Raw genomic sequence first — 18,777 nt, forward strand, 5'->3', positions numbered from 1 at the left:
CACACACACACACACCATGATGCAGGGCTACATAATAAATACACACACACACCATGATGCAGGGCTACATAATAAATACACACACACACCATGATGCAGGGCTACATAATAAATACACACACACACACACACCATGATGCAGGGCTACATAATAAATACACACACACACACACACACCATGATGCAGGGCTACATAATAAATACACACACACACCATGATGCAGGGCTACATAATAAACACACACACACACCATGATGCAGGGCTACATAATAAATACACACACACGCCATGATGCAGGGCTACATAATAAATGGCCTGCATTTATATAGCGGTTTTATCCAAAGCGCTTTACAGTCAGTAGGTACATTCACCCATTCACACACTGATGGCGGCAGGTTACCACGCAGGGTGCTGGCACACCAACGGGAGCAATTTGGGGTTCAGTGTCTTGCCCAAGGACACTTCGACATGCAGACTGGAGCAGCCGGGAATCGAACCACCGACCTCTTTTATCCAAAGCGATTAGTGGACGACCCGATCTACCTCCTGAGCTACAACCGCCCCATAATAAGATGGGCAAGCTGTGACAACCTTCCTTCATTGCCACCTTCCCTCTCCCTCCCTTTCTTCCTTCTTTCCTTCCTCCACCAAGGCTTTGGCACCATATTCAATATTATTGTGATATTTAGACAATATCACAATATTTCTGTTTTATCGAATATCCGTTCTTCATTCTTTCACTCTCATTCTTGCTTCTTACTCTGAGAAATGTATGAGTGAGGAAAGCTCACTCCTACATTTCTTCCTACCTTGCTTACTTTTCGCACACCTTCCATTCTTCCTCCCTCCTTCCTAACTTCTTCCTTCCCAACTTACTTCTTCCTTCCTAACTTACCTCTTCTTCCTTCCCAACAGGGTTGGGTAGGTTACTTTTAAATAGGAATCCCTTAAAGTTACTTGTTACTTGTTAAAAATTGTACTTAGTAACGTAATCCGATTACCACTATTTAAAAGTAAAGTAGGGATTACTTTCAGTTACTTTTGGATTACTTTTTTTTTTTTAATCCAGGAATGTCCCATTGGGATACAAGATCTCTTCTTCCAGGGAGTCCTGGTCAAGAGTCCTGGCTAAAACCCTTATTTAACTAGATGAAGCATGTTTTACCATTGATAACCAGATAAGAATGTTTATACCAACATGAAGTTAAGGAGAATACAACAAGAGTTATTTTTAACTGACCACTTTAATTTACGTTATGGGTATTTTTCATGATGTGGAGTGGCTTGTTGCTTTAATCTTGAAACACGACGTGAAATGCTGTAAGCACTTCTGCCCTGTTGACTCCATGCCTGACCCAACTTTACTGCAGCTTTGCTCCGACATCCGTGAAAAATAGAAGCCTTGCCACTTGCGTGCGTATCTTTTTCGGAGAGCTCCGGATCGTCGGAGCTGGGAATGGATGGAGTAGACACGCAACGCAGCGGAGTAGGTGGGAGTTGACACAATGATTAGAGTGGAAACGTATCGGCTAAGCCGTACCGCAGCGCAGACGGACCGAACACGGACTCAGTGGAATGTGGCCGTATAAGTGAAAGTAAAAACCTCTCGCCCCATGCAGACTAGTCTAGAGCAGCGTTTGTCAGCTCGGGTGTTGGCGGAGAAATTCAATGCAGATTTCCCACTGCCTGGCAGCTCGTAAGGTTCAGCTGACAGCCCCACACACAAACATGTGGAAGACGCTTGATCTGTCTAAACACTGAGTGAACGTAAAAGTGAAATGCTTGTTATATTTCCATGAGGTGAATGCACTCGTGGGAGGAGGCACCACAGGCGGATGCCTCTGTCATCATGAATGCTGCCTGCTGCTGCTGTTGCTCCGCCTCGCTCGTCCTCGTCACAGTCAGTCACTGGCACCAGCCTACACCGTTTTTTGTTGTTATTTTGTAAAATTAATGAAGAGGCAAGGGCGAATGTAATCCCGCCTGTAACGCCGTTACTATACCCCCGTTACTGTAATCTAGATTACACATCTTAAAATGTACTGTGACAGATTACAGTTACCGTTTTTTTGTAATCAGATTACGTAACGGCGTTACATGTAATCCGTTACTCCCCAACCCTGCTTCCCAACTTACTTCTTCCTTCCTAACTTACCTCTTCTTCCTTCCTAACTTACCTCTTCTTCCTTCCCAACTTACTTCTTCCTTCCTAACTTACCTCTTCTTCCTTCCTAACTTACCTCTTCTTCCTTCCCAACTTACTTCTTCCTTCCTAACTTACCTCTTCTTCCTTCCTAATTTACCTCTTCTTCCTTCCTAACTTACCTCTTCCTCCTTCCTAACTTCCTCCGATACATGTGCAGTCGCCAGCCGCTTCTTTTCACCTGACAGCAAGGAGCATGTGGGAGGATCACGCTATCCCCCCGTCCTATAGTCCCCCCCAACCTGTCCAAATGTATGAACCCGCCTTCAAGCTTCCAACCATTTCTGCCAACTTCCCTCTCTTCTCTCTCCATTTCCTTCCTTCAGGCTTCCTTTTATTCCTTCCTAATTGCTTTCCTTCCTTCCTTCCTTCCTACACATATCCAAAGCTATCATCATCATCATCCTCATCATCCTCATCATGCCCATCATCGGTGTTTGCTTCTATAAAACTACTCTGTTGACAGAAGCCAACAGTGTGTGTAAGCAGCATTGTCAGCTCAAACTAGGATGGACATGCCAGTCGACACATTGACACACACACACACACACACACACACACACACACGCACACACACACGCACACACACACACACACACACACACACACACACACACACACACGCACACACACACGCACACACACACACACACACACACACACACACACACACACACACACACACACACTCAACAGCATTGGTGCGGGCTACAAAACAGTGCACATAAAGCAGAAAAAAATGACAACAGCAACAAAAGTGCATTGTGAGTGGAAAAACAAGGGGGAAAAGACGTTGCTCTGCCTCTCTTTCTCTCTATCCATTATTTAGGAGGATAGAGTCAAAACCAGTGCCATTAAAATGTCACTGGTGCTGCAGGAGCCCAAACAGCAGAGGAGGCACATACTGTACTGTAGGAGGAGGCCCCATCCATGCAAGCCCTGCTGACAAATCCAACTTCAGCTGGTAGCTGATAACCAGCTAGACCAGTTCAAGATAGGTTTTTGACAGCTGGTAGGCCAGCTACCAGCTACTACTGGTGACAGCAGCTACTGTAGCTCGTCAGCTACATGACCATTCATATAAATGCTGACTAAGACGTCTGAGTTCACGTGGAAGGCTGAAAGGGTCCAAGTGTGAAAACAGCCTTAGTCAGCATTTTTTGGTCATTATGTGAAAACTCCAACAGAACTCAGACCCCTCTATAGTGAACGGAACTCAGACCTCCTCGGGAGGTGGTCTGAGTTCCGTTCACTTCCAAGTCCCTGTTGTGGTTCTCTTCACCTGTGCAGTGTGAACGCAAAGTGCTCCACGTTCACTTCTCTCATTTTTGAGAGGCAAGGGGACTTTCTCCATGTTTACATATAATAATAATAATAATAATGATTGGATTTATATAGCGCTTTTCAAGACACCCAAAGCGCTTCACAGAAATCATTATTCATTCACACCATTCGTACCAGTGGTGGTAAGCTACGGGTGATGTAGCCACAGCTGCCCTGGGGAAGACTGACGGAAGCGTGGCAGCCATTTCGCGCCTACGACCCCTCCGACCACCACCAACATTCATAGACATTCATACCCATTCATACGAGGCAATGAGGGTTAAGTGTCTTGCCCAAGGACACAACGACAACAGCTGGACCATCCAACTCCTTTACCATCACAGAGGCAAGGAGACTTTCTCCATGTTTACATGTAGACCATCCAACTCCTTTACATCACAGAGACAAGGATACTTTCTCCATGTTTACATATAGACCATCCAACTCCTTTACCATCACAGAGGCAAGGAGACTTTCACCATGTTTACATATAGACCATCCAACTCCTTTACCATCACAGAGGCAAGGGGACTTTCACCATGTTTACATATAGACCATCCAACTCCTTTACCATCACAGAGGCAAGGAGACTTTCACCATGTTTACATATAGACCATCCAACTCCTTTACCATCACAGAGGCAAGGAGACTTTCTCCATGTTTACATGTAGACCATCCAACTCCTTTACATCACAGAGGCAAGGGGGCTTTCTCCATGTTTACATATAGACCATCCAACTCCTTTACCATCACAGAGGCAAGGGGACTTTCACCATGTTTACATATAGACCATCCAACTCCTTTACCATCACAGAGGCAAGGGGACTTTCACCATGTTTACATATAGACCATCCAACTCCTTTACCATCACAGAGGCAAGGATACTTTCTCCATGTTTACATATAGACCATCCAACCCCTTTACATCAAAGAGGCAAGGAGACTTTCACCATGTTTACATATAGACCATCCAACTCCTTTACATCACAGAGGCAAGGAGACTTTCACCATGTTTACATATAGACCATCCAACTCCTTTACCATCACAGAGGCAAGGAGACTTTCTCCATGTTTACATGTAGACCATCCAACTCCTTTACATCACAGAGGCAAGGGGACTTTCACCATGTTTACATATAGACCATTCAACTCCTTTACATCACAGAGGCAAGGAGACTTTCACCATGTTTACATATAGACCATCCAACTCCTTTACCATCACAGAGGCAAGGGGACTTTCACCATGTTTACATATAGACCATCCAACTCCTTTACCATCACAGAGGCAAGGGGACTTTCACCATGTTTACATATAGACCATCCAACTCCTTTACCATCACAGAGGCAAGGAGACTTTCTCCATGTTTACATATAGACCATCCAACTCCTTTACCATCACAGAGGCAAGGGGACTTTCACCATGTTTACATATAGACCATCCAACTCCTTTACCATCACAGAGGCAAGGAGACTTTCACATGTTTACATATAGACCATCCAACTCCTTTACCATCACAGAGGCAATGATACTTTCTCCATGTTTACATATAGACCATCCAACCCCTTTACATCACAGAGGCAAGGAGACTTTCACCATGTTTACATATAGACCATCCAACTCCTTTACCATCACAGAGGCAATTAAGGTGAATCCTTTTTTACACCATATGGACCTTTAAGGCCAGATACTGGTATTGTCAGGCATATCAGTGCATTTTGTGGTGGCCCGTGTGTTATAACCTCGTTTATTCTTACATGGCAAAACAAAACAAACAGAAATAAGCCAATCTTGTGATGCAGTGATTGCATTGATATGAAGTGCCTGCCTGCAGATGTCATTAAAACCCATAATACTAAAAGTGATTGCAATGTACAATACTGAATGATGAAGTCCAAATAAGGAGAGCAGGTGAATTAAGTGCTCCTCCAGGCTTTCTAAAATACACTTTGGCGGGATCAAAGTCTGTCTCAATGCCCCATCTCACCCTCAGTGGCACTATCTGGGCTCGGCTAGTCTCTCCTGGCTCCGGGTCGAATGGGCCCATCTTACATTCCATCACTCTCTGAGTGGTTTGGCACACACACACACACACACACACACACACACACACACACACATATGTGCGCACACACACACACACACACACACACACACACACACACACAGGTACACACACACACACACACACACACACACACACATGGTTATGGCCTGTTGGCTTGGTTCTAGACTGGTTCTGGCAGTTCTCTGGCAAATCTGTATCTGCTAGGCCTGCATCCCAGTCAACACCCATGGGTAGTGTGCGCACATGTGTGTGTGTGTGTGTGTGTGTGTGTGTGTGTGTGTGTGTGTGTGTGTGTGTGTGTGTGTGTGTGTGTGTGTGTGTGTGAGAGTGTGTGTGAAAGAGAGAGAGATAGAGATAGACATTACTACTCAGTCTGTTAGCCCACTTGGCTCACCTGATGCTGATGGCAAGAATAGGAGAGGAGGGAAAGAAGAGAGGTAGTGGCCATATGGAAGTGTGTGGAGGCCTGGGGTCTCAGTTAGAACACACACACTCGCATGCACACACACACACACACACACACACACACACACACACACACACACACACACACACACACACACACACACACACATTCCCACCCTCCATCATCTTTAGAGAGTTGGATCAGGCCAGACCAATTGATGGCCTCCTCTCTCCCCCAGTCTTCCTGCCAGTCTCTCTAAGCAGCCTCACTTTCCTGTATTTATCACTCGCTATCCCCCCGAGGGCCTTAAGCACCCAAATGTAATCCACTGGGGGAAAGGGGGGGGGGGGGGGTTGTGTGTGTGTGTATGTGTGTGCGCGTGTGTGTGCGTGCGTGTGTGTGTGTGTGTGCGCGTGTGTGCGCGTGTGTGCGTGTGCATGCGTGTGCGTGTGCGTGTATGTGTGTGTGTGTGTGTGCGTGTGCGTGCGTGTGCGTGTGTGTGTGTGTGTGTGTGTGTGTGTGTGAACGAGTGAGGGAGTGAGAAAAAGAACGAGAAAAGGCAGGGCGAGAGAATACTAAAAATGCATCAATCTGGTGCATTTGAGAGCAAAATGAAGAGGCAAAGATATATGAAGAACTATACACATCACATTAATATCATCTTTACTACTGTATGCTGTGGCTTTGCAATGATGAAAAAATAATTGTCTCCCTACTGTATATATTCTGCATAATACTGCTTGCTTAAATACAATGGCCCATCTATACCAAAATAATGTCCTAGGGAAAACTCAAGTACAAAGTAACATTTTCTTTGTAGGCATAAACAAAAGTAAAATAAAAATAAGAAAAACTGATTTTCCTAACTTTGATTGGAATGATGTTCAGGCAGCCAAGACAATACTTATATAAGGCCTAAAGCAGGAGTTAGCAGTCACCTAGTTGAAATGAATAGTGGCCAAGTGCGTAGGTTACCAGGAAATGAAGAGGCTAGATCTATGAAGAACTACACACATCACATTAATAGCCTCTTTACTATGCTGTGGTTTTACAATGATCAAAAACAATATTGTCTCCTTATATATTATGCATGCATAATTCAGTCAATTCTCTCTCACTCTAAATTATGAACAATCACATATCCAAAAACAAAGACTGAACCAACATAGATATTTGGAGGACTCTCTCTCTCTCTCTCTCTCTCTCGCTCTCTCTCTCTCTCTCTCTCTCTCTCTCTCTCTCTCTCTCTCTCTCTCTCTCTCTCTCTCTCTCTCTCCATTTATTTAATGACCAAACACAGCAGCACAGCAGGGAAATCAATGTATAACCTTATTTATACTGCACTGCAGCTTATATATTCAGAATATCAGAACCACACATGCGCCTATCCCAACAGCAGAACAGCGTAACAGTCCGGCACAGCTGCTAAATCAGAGGTGCCCAAATTATTTCGTATGAAGGGCCAAAAATGTATCTGGATGGAGGGCAGTGGACCAAAAATAAATGTTACGGGAAATTACATTAGATTAAAATGTATTATAATTTATAGACAATGTAGGTTATAAATCTAAAATAAATTCTCAAAATAATAAAAACGCTTATTAAAAACCTCCGAATGTGGAAATAAAACAGAGTGGACCAAACCACTTTGTCGCATATGGCGGGGGGGGGGGGGGGGTTGTCAACAGCCAATTAGAATGGTCAGGGGGAGAATGGAGAACCCCCCTACTAAAGTGGGCCGCTCCTGGACCAAAGTTACATCCACTTCCGGTTTAGGTATACGCAGCAAGAGATTTTATCCGCCATTTATTTTCCCATAGATATTTATTTTCCCATAGATATTTTGTAAAATGCTTATAAAAATAGTTTTACTTGGTGAAACCAAGAGAATCAGCTATATTTTTAATGTATGAGCGCCGGCCGGTTACGTACTTTTTTCTCCCAGCGGACTAGCGGCCGCTGACCACCACCCCTGTTCTAGACATGTCCAGAATCTCCCTATGGCCAGTCCGACCCTGAATGTTATTAATAACTGCTGATTGGTCAGCACTGTTACTAATAACTGCTGATTGGTTAGCACTGTTACTAATAACTGTTGATTGATCAGCACTGTTACTAATAACTGCTGATTGGTTAGCACTGTTACTAATAACTGCTGATTGGTACTTAGCACTGTTACTAATAACTGTTGATTGATCAGCATTGTTATTAATAACTGCTGATTGGTCAGCACTGTTACTAATAACTGCTGATTGGTTAGCGCTGTTACTAATAACTATTGATTGATCAGCACTGTTACTAATAACTTGATTGATCAGCACTGTTACTAATAACTGTTGATTGATCAGCACTGTTACTAATAACTGTTGATTGATCAGCACTGTTACTAATAACTGTTGATTGATCAGCACTGTTCCTAATAACTGTTGATTGATCAGCACTGTTACTAATAACTGTTGATTGATCAGCACTGTTACTAATAACTTCTGATGAAAATCATACGAATCAATAAAAGCCCATGCATGAGCTGCTATGGTTCCCTATTAGCAGCCAGTCATCTGCAGACTAATGCTGTGTCTAGGACAGCATCTTAGCTAACGACGCTGGAGATTTACACAGCACTTTTCCCCCTCCGCCGCGTCCTCCGGCCTTGTAAAGTTGCCTTTTTATTTATTTTTTGCTGCAGTGAAGAGATTTTGATAAACTCAACCCCCGCTCAAATCCTCCAATATCTTCCAATAAACCTCTGCAATAAGGAAGCCGGCGTGTTATTGCGTGTCCAGATGCATTTCCAGAGGAAAACTGACTACACAGGGAAGCTTTGTGGGAAAGAGATGTTTTAGCTCAGCCTTTCTTGCAGAGGTAGAAGCGGGAAACAGACTTGCCGCAACGGCTGTGAGGTGATGCAATATCGAGCAGCACAGGTGCTCTTTTTTTGCAAACGCATGTGTGAATCTCTTGTATCGACGCGCGCCCAACATGAACGGCATGTGTCATCAAAAGCCTGGAATTAAAAACTGTAATATTGAGGGTGGGAAAAGGAGATGAGATGAGGGGGAACAGAGACGCTATACGGCCGTCCTCTGCTTATTGTTTGGGATTGATCTATACTTTATTCCTTTATTAGGTGAAAGTGAGCGGCACCTCCCCCCTCCCCCTCCTCTCTCCTCCCTCCTTTTTGTGGCCAAATGTTTGTTTTGCGATATTAATGTTCAGAGTTTTTTTTTTTTTTTTTCATTCCGCATCCTGGCGTAACTTATCAATGCATGGCTAAATCAATGTTTAGCATCCTTACGGATTAGCTCCAAATCATAAAAAGGGCCTTGACAAGCCATGTGGAGGAAGTAATATGATTCAATTACACTCACTAACCTTCCCTCTGGTATAAACACCCCCCCCAAACACACACACACACACACACACACACACACGCACACGCACGCGCGCGCGCACACACACCGCTGTGAACAGCAGCCTAATAAAACTGCTCTTAATTGGCCCACACAGCGGTGGGGTTGACGGTATGTTTACTTAACATAGTGCTGCATTGATAGTAAATAAATAAATAGAAGTGAGAGAGCTAATTGGGCGATGGCAGACAGGGGAAGGGTGTACGTGTGTGTGTGTGTGTGTTTGTGTGCACGTGGGGGGGGGGTGCATGCATGTGAGGCACATGCATGCATATGTGCTGTGGGCAGGAGTTGTGTTTGTGTCTCTTCTGATATAGTTTGTCATTCATCAGTAACTACATAGGTGGGCCAGTATATTCCGCAAACATATCCAGTCAGTTAGTCTAGTATTGAATCAAATGTATTTATTTATTTATTTACTTAATTATTTATTTATTTATTCATTTATTTTACTAGTGAAGGAAATCACAGGGTCTGAATTAGAATAATTAGAATAGATAGAGAGTAGGCTAGGATAGAATAAAATACTGTAGAATGGAACAGAATACTGTAGAAGAGAAGAAAAGAGAAGAAAAGACAAGACAAGACAAGACAAGACAAGACAAAGAAAGACAAGACAAGACAAGACAAGACAAGACAAGACAAGACAAGACAAGACAAGACAAGAGACATTTTTTGAAACAAGTGTCAATATCTTGAAATTGTCACTTGGACTATCTTTTGATTTTTAATAGAAACAAATGAAATAATCACATAGGCAGATTTTCTCTTGTTCTAAGAAAAATAACATTTTAAAATGGTAAACCACAAGTTACTTTTTCTCGTTCCTTTTTGTTATATTTGACGGACCAGGGAGGGCCGGCCAGAAGAGTCTCAGGGGCCTAACTGACTGACTGACTCCCCATAGTTGAAACAGGCATGTGTGAGTGTTGAGCAGCAGCAGGCGGCTGAATGAAGCCTGTGACACAGGTGAATGTAATCTCCTGTAATCTCCTGTCAACCAAACTCCACAGCTCCAGAGTGGGAATATTTTGGCTTTAAGCGGAATGAGAGAGGACCGCCAATTAAGAAAAAAAAAAACGTATTACAAGTTTTCTGACAAGTTATGTTTAAATATACAAATTTACAGAAAACTAACCCATTAGGCCAGTAAATATATGGGGGGAAAAGAGCACCTATCCCTGAACAAATTGATACAAAAGGTTTTTCAATTCATTCTGGTACTACTGGGCATGTTAGATAAGATACTAAAAATCAAGTGAAATCTAAATTCCGGAAAGGGGTCATTCTCAAGATGGTTGAATATAGTATTTTGAGATATCTAGCCATTTTAAGCTCCCGGCAGCCGCCATCTGAGGTTATTGTGTTTAGAACAGACGTCCATGGACTGGCTATAGGTTGAATCACTATTGTAGATATGATATAGTAGCAAAACGCTATGCATCATTTCCTTCTTACATTGACTAAGTATCCTCAATTGAGCTGGGGTCCGTTTCAATAATCACTCACCAATGAAATGGTTAATTAGCATTTGGCTAAAGACTGAGCATTTGCTAATGATAGACGATAAATCTCCACTGGATTATTTAATCAAATGGATGGAGATGAAAACCATGTCGCTTCCACATTTGGATTCTGAAGAAAATCCAGTTCCAGAAATGTTTGAATGGAAACTTAACTAAACCCAAATCTGCAATGCAGAGTGTTATCTATAGAGTGATACAATCCAATACCAGTCTCTCCACATCTGTTTAAGGAGGGTGGCTCTCTTTATCTCACCACTAGCTGTGTGTGTGTGTGTGTTTGTGTGTGTGTGTGTGTGTGTGTGTGTGTGTGTGTGTGTGTGTGTGTGTGTGTGTGCACACTCTCTCTCTCGATAAAGGATGCTTTCCCATTGGCTCAGAGCCACATATTAAAAAGCAATAACTGCTACCTGGGACTGCTGGTGATTCCCCCATGGACAAGACTGTGTGTGTGTGTGTGTGTGTGTGTGTGTGTGTGTGTGTGTGTGTGTGAAGATATTTCAGATGATACCCCCACCCTTCCGCCTCTGTTTCGTTTCCTATTCCCAATCCCATCCTCGAATCGTTTTGCTACAATGTACCTTAAGGCCTCCAGCTCATTTTCCGCCGTGCTATTAAAGCCCCTCTACACTCTTCTTCTGTGCTATTAAAGCACCTCTACACTCTTCTTCTGTGCTATTAAAGCTCATCTACACTCTTCTTCTGTGCTATTAAAGCTCATCTACACTCTTCTTCTGCACTATTAAAGCTCATCTACACTCCTCTTCTGTGCTATTAAAGCACCTCTACACTCTTCTTCTGTGCTATTAAAGCACCTCTACACTCTTCTTCTGTGCTATTAAAGCTCATCTACACTCTTCTTCTGTGCTATTAAAGCCCCTCTACACTCTTCTTCTGTGCTATTAAAGCTCCTCTACACTCTTCTGTGCTATTAAAGCACCTCTACACTCTTCTTCTGTGCTATTAAAGCACCTCTACACTCTTCTTCTGTGCTATTAAAGCTCATCTACACTCTTCTTCTGTGCTATTAAAGCTCCTCTACACTCTTCTTCTGTGCTATTAAAGCACCTCTACACTCTTCTTCTGTGCTATTAAAGCTCATCTACACTCTTCTTCTGTGCTATTAAAGCACCTCTACACTCTTCTTCTGTGCTATTAAAGCTCCTCTACACTCTTCTTCTGTGCTATTAACTCATTGAGTGCCAATGACGATAATTGTCGTCAATTCGATTAGTGACGTAGAGTGCCAATGACGACGATTGTCGTCAATTGCATTTTTTTGACGGTGGGACGTGGATCAAAGCCTATTACATCTCCTATAAAAATATGGGAGCTATTGAAGGTGTATAACCTATTTTACAGACTCATTAGGTGGCGACAGTGCTCTCCAGATTAGAGAAAGGTCCGGAAAACAGCAGGAAAAAGCCCCGTGATGAAAGAGAAACCGCTCATGCTGCAGCCAGAGCCATATAGATTGCTCTGTCTGGAGCTGACGTTGGCTGCGAACAGCAGTCAATCCGTGCCCACAACTGAGCCCCTCTGCCTCTGTCTGTCTGTCTGCATAGTTTCTCCACACGATTAGCCGCCAGAAAAGCAGCACCCGACGCCGAAGGGCCAAACCATTCTCAGCAGTCCGGTTTGGCTTTTCCGTGTCGCGCTGGGAGCCTGCGCACAAAAACGGAGCGCTCCGAAAATAGACTGGGTGCGTGAGGCTGTGTGTTAGTGTGGGGAGGAGTTTGCAGCTGAGGGGGGGAGAGGGGGGTGGGGCATGCAGGGCACCACACAACTACACCACGTCACTACATCAGAAAATATTAGCTTCAGACTCAGTGAATGTGCTTGAAATGCTTCATTTCACAAAAGGCGGAATATCTCAGCTTCTAATTTGAAACGTGTCTTTTTGCTCAAAACAACCTATCTTCTCCGGCTCATAACTAAAGAACGGAAAGTTCTTTGTGCGTGTTCGGTGTTTACATAGTAATATCACACAATATTCTGTGGGCCTCGAGAAATCACTGAAAACGCTCTGAAACTCTGGCACTGGGAGCGTCCGTTCTCCAAAAGTGGCTGGCACTCAATGAGTTAAAGCTCCTCTACACTCTTCTCCTGTGATAGTAAAGCTCCTCTACACTCTTCTTCTGTGCTATTAAAGCTCCTCTACACTCTTCTTCTGTGCTATTAAAGCTCCTCTACACTCTTCTTCTGCACTATTAAAGCTCGTCTACACTCTTCTTCTGTGCTATTAAAGCTCCTCTACACTCTTCTTCTGCACTATTAAAGCTCCTCTACACTCTTCTTCTGTGCTATTAAAGCTCCTCTACACTCTTCTTCTGCACTATTAAAGCTCGTCTACACTCTTCTTCTGTGCTATTAAAGCTCCTCTACACTCTTCTTCTGCGCTCTCCAAATACGGTCAAAATGTCAAACTTGAGGCTTCAAAACGGAGTCCACAAACCAATGGGTGATGTCACGGAGGCTATGTCCATATTTTATACAGTCTATGGTCCTTTCATCCCTCTATCCTCTCTTCCTTTCTTCCCTCTATTCTTCCTCTCCCGCCTCTCTCCTCTCCGCTCCTCTCCTCCATTTCCGTCTCCCCCCTCTTCTCTCTCCCTCCATACTCTCTCCCTCTCTCTTGGCTCTCCACCAGGGACAGCTGGTTAGGTGGGTCTGCCTGTTCCTGTCAGTTTAGCCGGCTTGGCTGGGCGGCCAGCAGGGCTTTGATCCACTACCAACAGCCTCCGTCCCAGCCAGGCACCATGGCCGTGCCCAGTCCAGGGGCCCCCATGTGTGCTCAACCTCGCTACCCCCCGCCCTCCGTGCTGCCCCCCCAACGGTGAGCAGTGTGGGGCAGTCCACCACTTACACCACCACCACCCCCCTCCCCCTCCCCCTCCCCGGTAGCATGTATGTGGGGAGCCCTTGCCAAAGGCCCAGCGAGGCAGAGGTAAAAGAGGAAGACGCAACCCTGATGTACCTGCCATAAAATGGGAGGAAAGAGCCAGAGAGAGGTGTGGGTGGGGGGAAGGGGGGTTGGGGGCTGATGATCATCCAGAGAGAGGTGTGGGCAGGAAGGAGGGGTCTGATGATGATCCATCAAATTCGAAAAGAAAATAATAATCAGAAAACCTTGGCCTTGTGGAATACTCAATTCTGATTGGTCAATCATGGTATTCAGCGGTCTGTTATTTCTGAATGACACAGCCTGATCAGCCTGAAGGGCAGAAAAGAAGCTTTTAACAGGACGTACATGCACGGTTGCAACATGTCCCAGGCCGTTGCACAATGTCAAGTCAAGTCAAGTCAAGTTTATTTATATAGCCCTAATTCACAAGCATGTCTCAGAGGGCTTCACAGAAAGTATGTCTAGCTGATTCTAGCTAACACACAGTAACAAGATTATACAGAATAAAGATAACATTTGAACATTTGAAGAAAGCAGGAGAGTGGAGGAGGGAGGGAGAGGGAGGAGAGGGGGGAGGTGGGGAGAAAATAGGAAATGTGGAGGAGGAGAGAACAGAGGAGGAGAGATGAGGGTGCAGGGGAGGGAGAGCCAGGGTAGGGGTAGGGTCTAGGGTTGGGGGAGGGGAGGGAGTAGGATACGGGCCCGGATTAGGGCGAGGGTGGGGAGAAATGGGAAATGTGGAGGAGGAGAGAACAGAGAAGGAGAGGTGGGAGGGTGCAGGGAAGGGAGAGCAGGGGGAATGTGAGAGGGAGGAGAGGGCAGAGAGGAGGAGAGAACAGAGAAGGAGAGGTGGGAGGGCGCAGGGGAAGGAGAGCAGCGGGAATGTGAGAGAGGGGAGAGGACAGAGAGGAGGAGAGAACAGAGAAGGAGAGGTGGAAGGGTACAGGGGAGGTAGAGTAGAGGTAGGGTCTAGGGTGGAGGGAGGGAGTAGGATACGGGCCCGGATTAGGGCGAGGGTGGGGAGAAAATGGGAAATGTGGAGGAGGAGAGAACAGAGAAGGAGAGGTGGGAGGGTGCAGGGGAAGGAGAGCAGGGGGAATGTGAGAGAGGGGGGAGGACAGAGAGGAGGAGAGAGGCAGAGAAGGAGAGGTGGGAGGGTGCAGGGGAAGGAGAGCAGGGGGAATGTGAGAGAAGGGAGAGCAGGAAGTGGCAGGGATTCAGGAAATAGGGGAGAAGAGGAGAAGGAGCAGAGGGGGGGAGAAGGAGGAGAGAGCAGGAGAAGGGAGGGGGGGGCGGTGGGATGTGGGGGGGGAAAGAGCATGGAAAGAGAGGAGAACAAGAAGGGGGAAGAAGGGAAGAAGCGGGGGAAGGGGGAAAGAGAGAGGGGGGGGGGGAGAAGATCAGACAACTGACTACTCTAAGCATTAACCAGAGCTAACTGGGACATAGTATCTAGCTAATCTACAGCCTAATCTGGCCTATCCTACCCTGCTCTAGTCTGATTTTAGCCTGAACACTAACAGGTCAGCCTTAGGCTGTAGCTAATCTATCGCCTACCTAAGAACACAATGTGTTCTAGCTCAGTATTGCATCAATCTGAGACATGTCTGTTCTGGGTGATGAATTTAAGATAAGCTATAAATAAGGTCCAGGGTGTAAAAAAAACAAAATTCTCCTTTAAGTTATTTGAATGAAACAATCTGGAGCACGTTAAGTTAAGCAATTGCACCTGGGTGGAGGAGGAGCGGTGGTGGAGTCTAGCGCCTGGGTGCAGGAGGAGTGGTGGTGGAGTCTAGCGCCTGGGTGCAGGAGGAGCGGTGGTGGAGTCTAGCGCCTGGGTGCAGGAGGAGCGGTGGTGGAGTCTAGCACCTTGAGCGGTGGTGGAGTCTAGCGCCTGGGTGCAGGAGGAGCGGTGGTGGACTCTAGCACCTTGGTGCAGGAGCGGTGGTGGAGTCTAGCACCTTGAGCGGTGGTGGAGTCTAGCACCTTGGTGCAGGAGCGGTGGTGGAGTCTAGCGCCTGGGTGCAGGAGGAGCGGTGGTGGAGTCTAGCGCCTGGGTGCAGGAGGAGCGGTGGTGGAGTCTGTGGGCGTTCAGTCGGTGGGCGTTAAGACCGGGGTGCTCAGGTTGGCGGTGAGGGACCTGTTTCGGAACATGTTTCAGTGTGATCTGTCGTTCATGGAGGCCTGCCTGCCGGAGCGCCATGGCATGTCCTCCCTGTTCAAGTGGAGTGGCAGTCGAGCGCTGTGCTCGCCGCCCGCCTGCCCTCTCACGCCCCGCGGGCACTTCAGCAACAACAGCGAGTGCCTCCGGCAGTGCAAGGGCCGCAGCCTGAACGGCACTGAGGAGGCCTGTCGCTCCTACAGCCACGTGGTGCTGAAGGAGGTGCGCTTCTTGGAGCTGGAGTCCCTCTACCCACTCCTCCAGGTCCCCAGCCTGGACCTCCGCATTATCCACCTGGTGCGAGACCCGCGGGCCGTGTTGCGGTCCAGAGAGCCAAATCCTTAATATCCGACAACGCCGTCCTCCTGGGGCAAAAAAGCACGCCAGCGAGTGATGTGCAGTACCGCGTCATGCAGGAGATCTGCCGCAGCCACGTGCACATCCATGAGAGTGCCGTCTTCAAGCCCCCGGACTTCATGAAAGGCCGCTACAAGATGGTGCGCTTCGAGGACATGGTGCGGAACCCGCTGTTCGAGATCAACGCCATGTACGAGTTTGTCGGTCTGGAGATGACCACGCCGCTGCAGGAATGGATCTACAATGTTACACATGGGAAAGGCAAAGGCACCAAGGCCTTTGAAGTCTCCTCGCGAAACGCCACCGAAGTGATGCAGGCGTGGCGTACCTCGCTGGCCCACAACAAGGTCAAGCGTATCCAGGAAGTGTGTAAGGGTGCCATGTCATTGCTAGGTTACAAGATGGTCAACAGTGACAAACAGCAGAAGAGACTTGACTTGGACCTCCTGGTGTCAAGGGAACTGTCGTTCAGCTGGCTCCCACCCAAAACAGAACATCCCATTTACAACATAACTGACTGACTGATGATAATGATGTAATGTAATGACAGAGACATTATTACTAAAATAGTATATTTGAATAAAGTCTGTATTCAATATAAGCTGTACTGGGTATATGAGTATTAAATCATAGTACTATTGGACAGGTCTTGCTCAACTGAAGGAAAAATTGGCGTGATGTCCTGAGCTGCAACTGTATCATCAGGCAATGTGTAGGTAGGCTAACAGAAAAACATGATATGAACCTGGATGGTGCCAGTGTCCCCAAGGCTCTGGTCCCACAGAGGAGGGGGGAACGTCTGGGATCGAGACAGGATGCTCGCTAATGTCATGGATTTACATGGGAGGTTAGGCAGCATAGTTACAGCTAGGAAGCTGTTTGCATATAGCTCCATGTATGGCATTTGAACCAGTAAAACTACAGTTGAACACACTACACACTGCAAAATCTTTATCTAAACATACGGTACACTTACACACACATACACACACCTCTATCACAAACAATTCAAACTATTATCTCTCGCTGCCACTTGGGGCCGACAAAGTGTGAAGTTGCCTAATGCAGCTTTAAGGTATGAAAAAGGGCATACATGCATGCATGCATGCAGCTGCGTGGCCTCACCTGCTCTATTGGCATACGCAGCGCACAATTGCTCAACTTCGCATCACTGATGATGCCACAATGTCTATGACATCACTGATGATGTCACAAGGCATATGACATCATCAGTGCCTATGACATCATCAGTGATGCCATAAAATGATTTTGGTCAATAGTGATGTCACTGATTACATCGCTGATGATGTTATAGACATTGTGACATCATTAGTCATCACTGACATCATTATTGAGCAAAATCATCTTATGACAGGCACTGATGATGGGACAAAATTTTAAATAGACCACTTGCTCACTTTTATATAAATAAAGGATTAGGGATGCACCGATTGCCATTTTCTTGGCCGATTCCGATTTCCGATTTTTGAATAGTCTGACTTGCCGATACCGATTTTTGCCGATTCCGATTTTTTTTTCTAAAAACAACAATTGACAGCTTACACAAACGTTTTTGTAACTTTGTTTAAAAATTAAGATTCATAGAACAATTCTTACATCTAATGGGGATCCAAATAAACAAATAAACAATTCTTATCATTTGCATGAAGTAGGACCTTCTCACTGAAACACATCTCAAAATAAAAGTGTTCCAGGTTAGGCTACTGGACAGAGCTTTTTTGTGCAAATACAATGAATACAAAAATTAAATTAAATCCAATAGCCTATATCCCACAGCTATCATGCATTTACTTTTCCAAAAGAAAACAGGTGCAACAGAACATCAAAATGATCCATGGACAAGGAGTTTATAGACTGGCTCCAGACCAGTCCTCTTGAGTAGAGGGGAAATGAGTTTATGAGTTACAGTAACGATCTTCAGTCTGAATATCAGGCGGAGTTTACACACAGTCCGAAGTTTGGTATGCGTATTTTTATCTGCCATCCGAAAAAATATCGTCACGCACAGAAAACGTTGCACACTTGTGAGTCCGATGCATTTTTATTATTATGTCCGTCGTTCTCATGTCGTTCTATTTGCAATACGAAACAAATAGTCTCTCCTGTATCCACGTCACGTTACAACATGACTTGACAGGCTGAGGCAGCAGCGCTGATGTGGAATGGAAAAGCAGGTCGGGGAATGGTTATACTGGACACACTCGCCAAGCCGGCTGTGCGCGGTGGCGGGTTGCTGGAGCACCGCTTCCCGGGGAGAGAGAGCAGAGAGAGGGGGGCCAGTGAGGTGAAGCGAGCCGCTCTGACTGGACTCCAGCCGAGCGGGACACGGCCGCACCTCTGTCTCCACGGCTTATTTTCGACTTGCATGTGTGACAAACTGCGAGCTTTGTCTACTTCACTGA

The 18,777-nt window shown here is 45.8% G+C and overlaps 1 protein-coding gene and 1 pseudogene across 2 annotated transcripts in view; one reads left to right on the plus strand and one right to left on the minus strand.

The window, feature by feature from the left end:
• rbfox3a (RNA binding fox-1 homolog 3a) overlaps positions 1–18,777 on the minus strand; it is a gene marked incomplete at its 3' end in the record, with an annotated part of 422,340 nt that overhangs the window by 293,707 nt on the left and 109,856 nt on the right. The window lies entirely within an intron of this gene.
• Positions 13,691–16,875, plus strand: LOC310774874 (carbohydrate sulfotransferase 6 pseudogene; annotated as a pseudogene). The gene is made up of 3 exons: positions 13,691–13,767; positions 14,136–14,188; positions 15,900–16,875. The product of its transcript is annotated as a carbohydrate sulfotransferase 6 pseudogene (transcript).

Source organism: Poromitra crassiceps, assembly GCF_964638095.1.
Source record: "Poromitra crassiceps genome assembly, chromosome: 4".
Classification (NCBI taxonomy): domain Eukaryota; kingdom Metazoa; phylum Chordata; class Actinopteri; order Beryciformes; family Melamphaidae; genus Poromitra; species Poromitra crassiceps.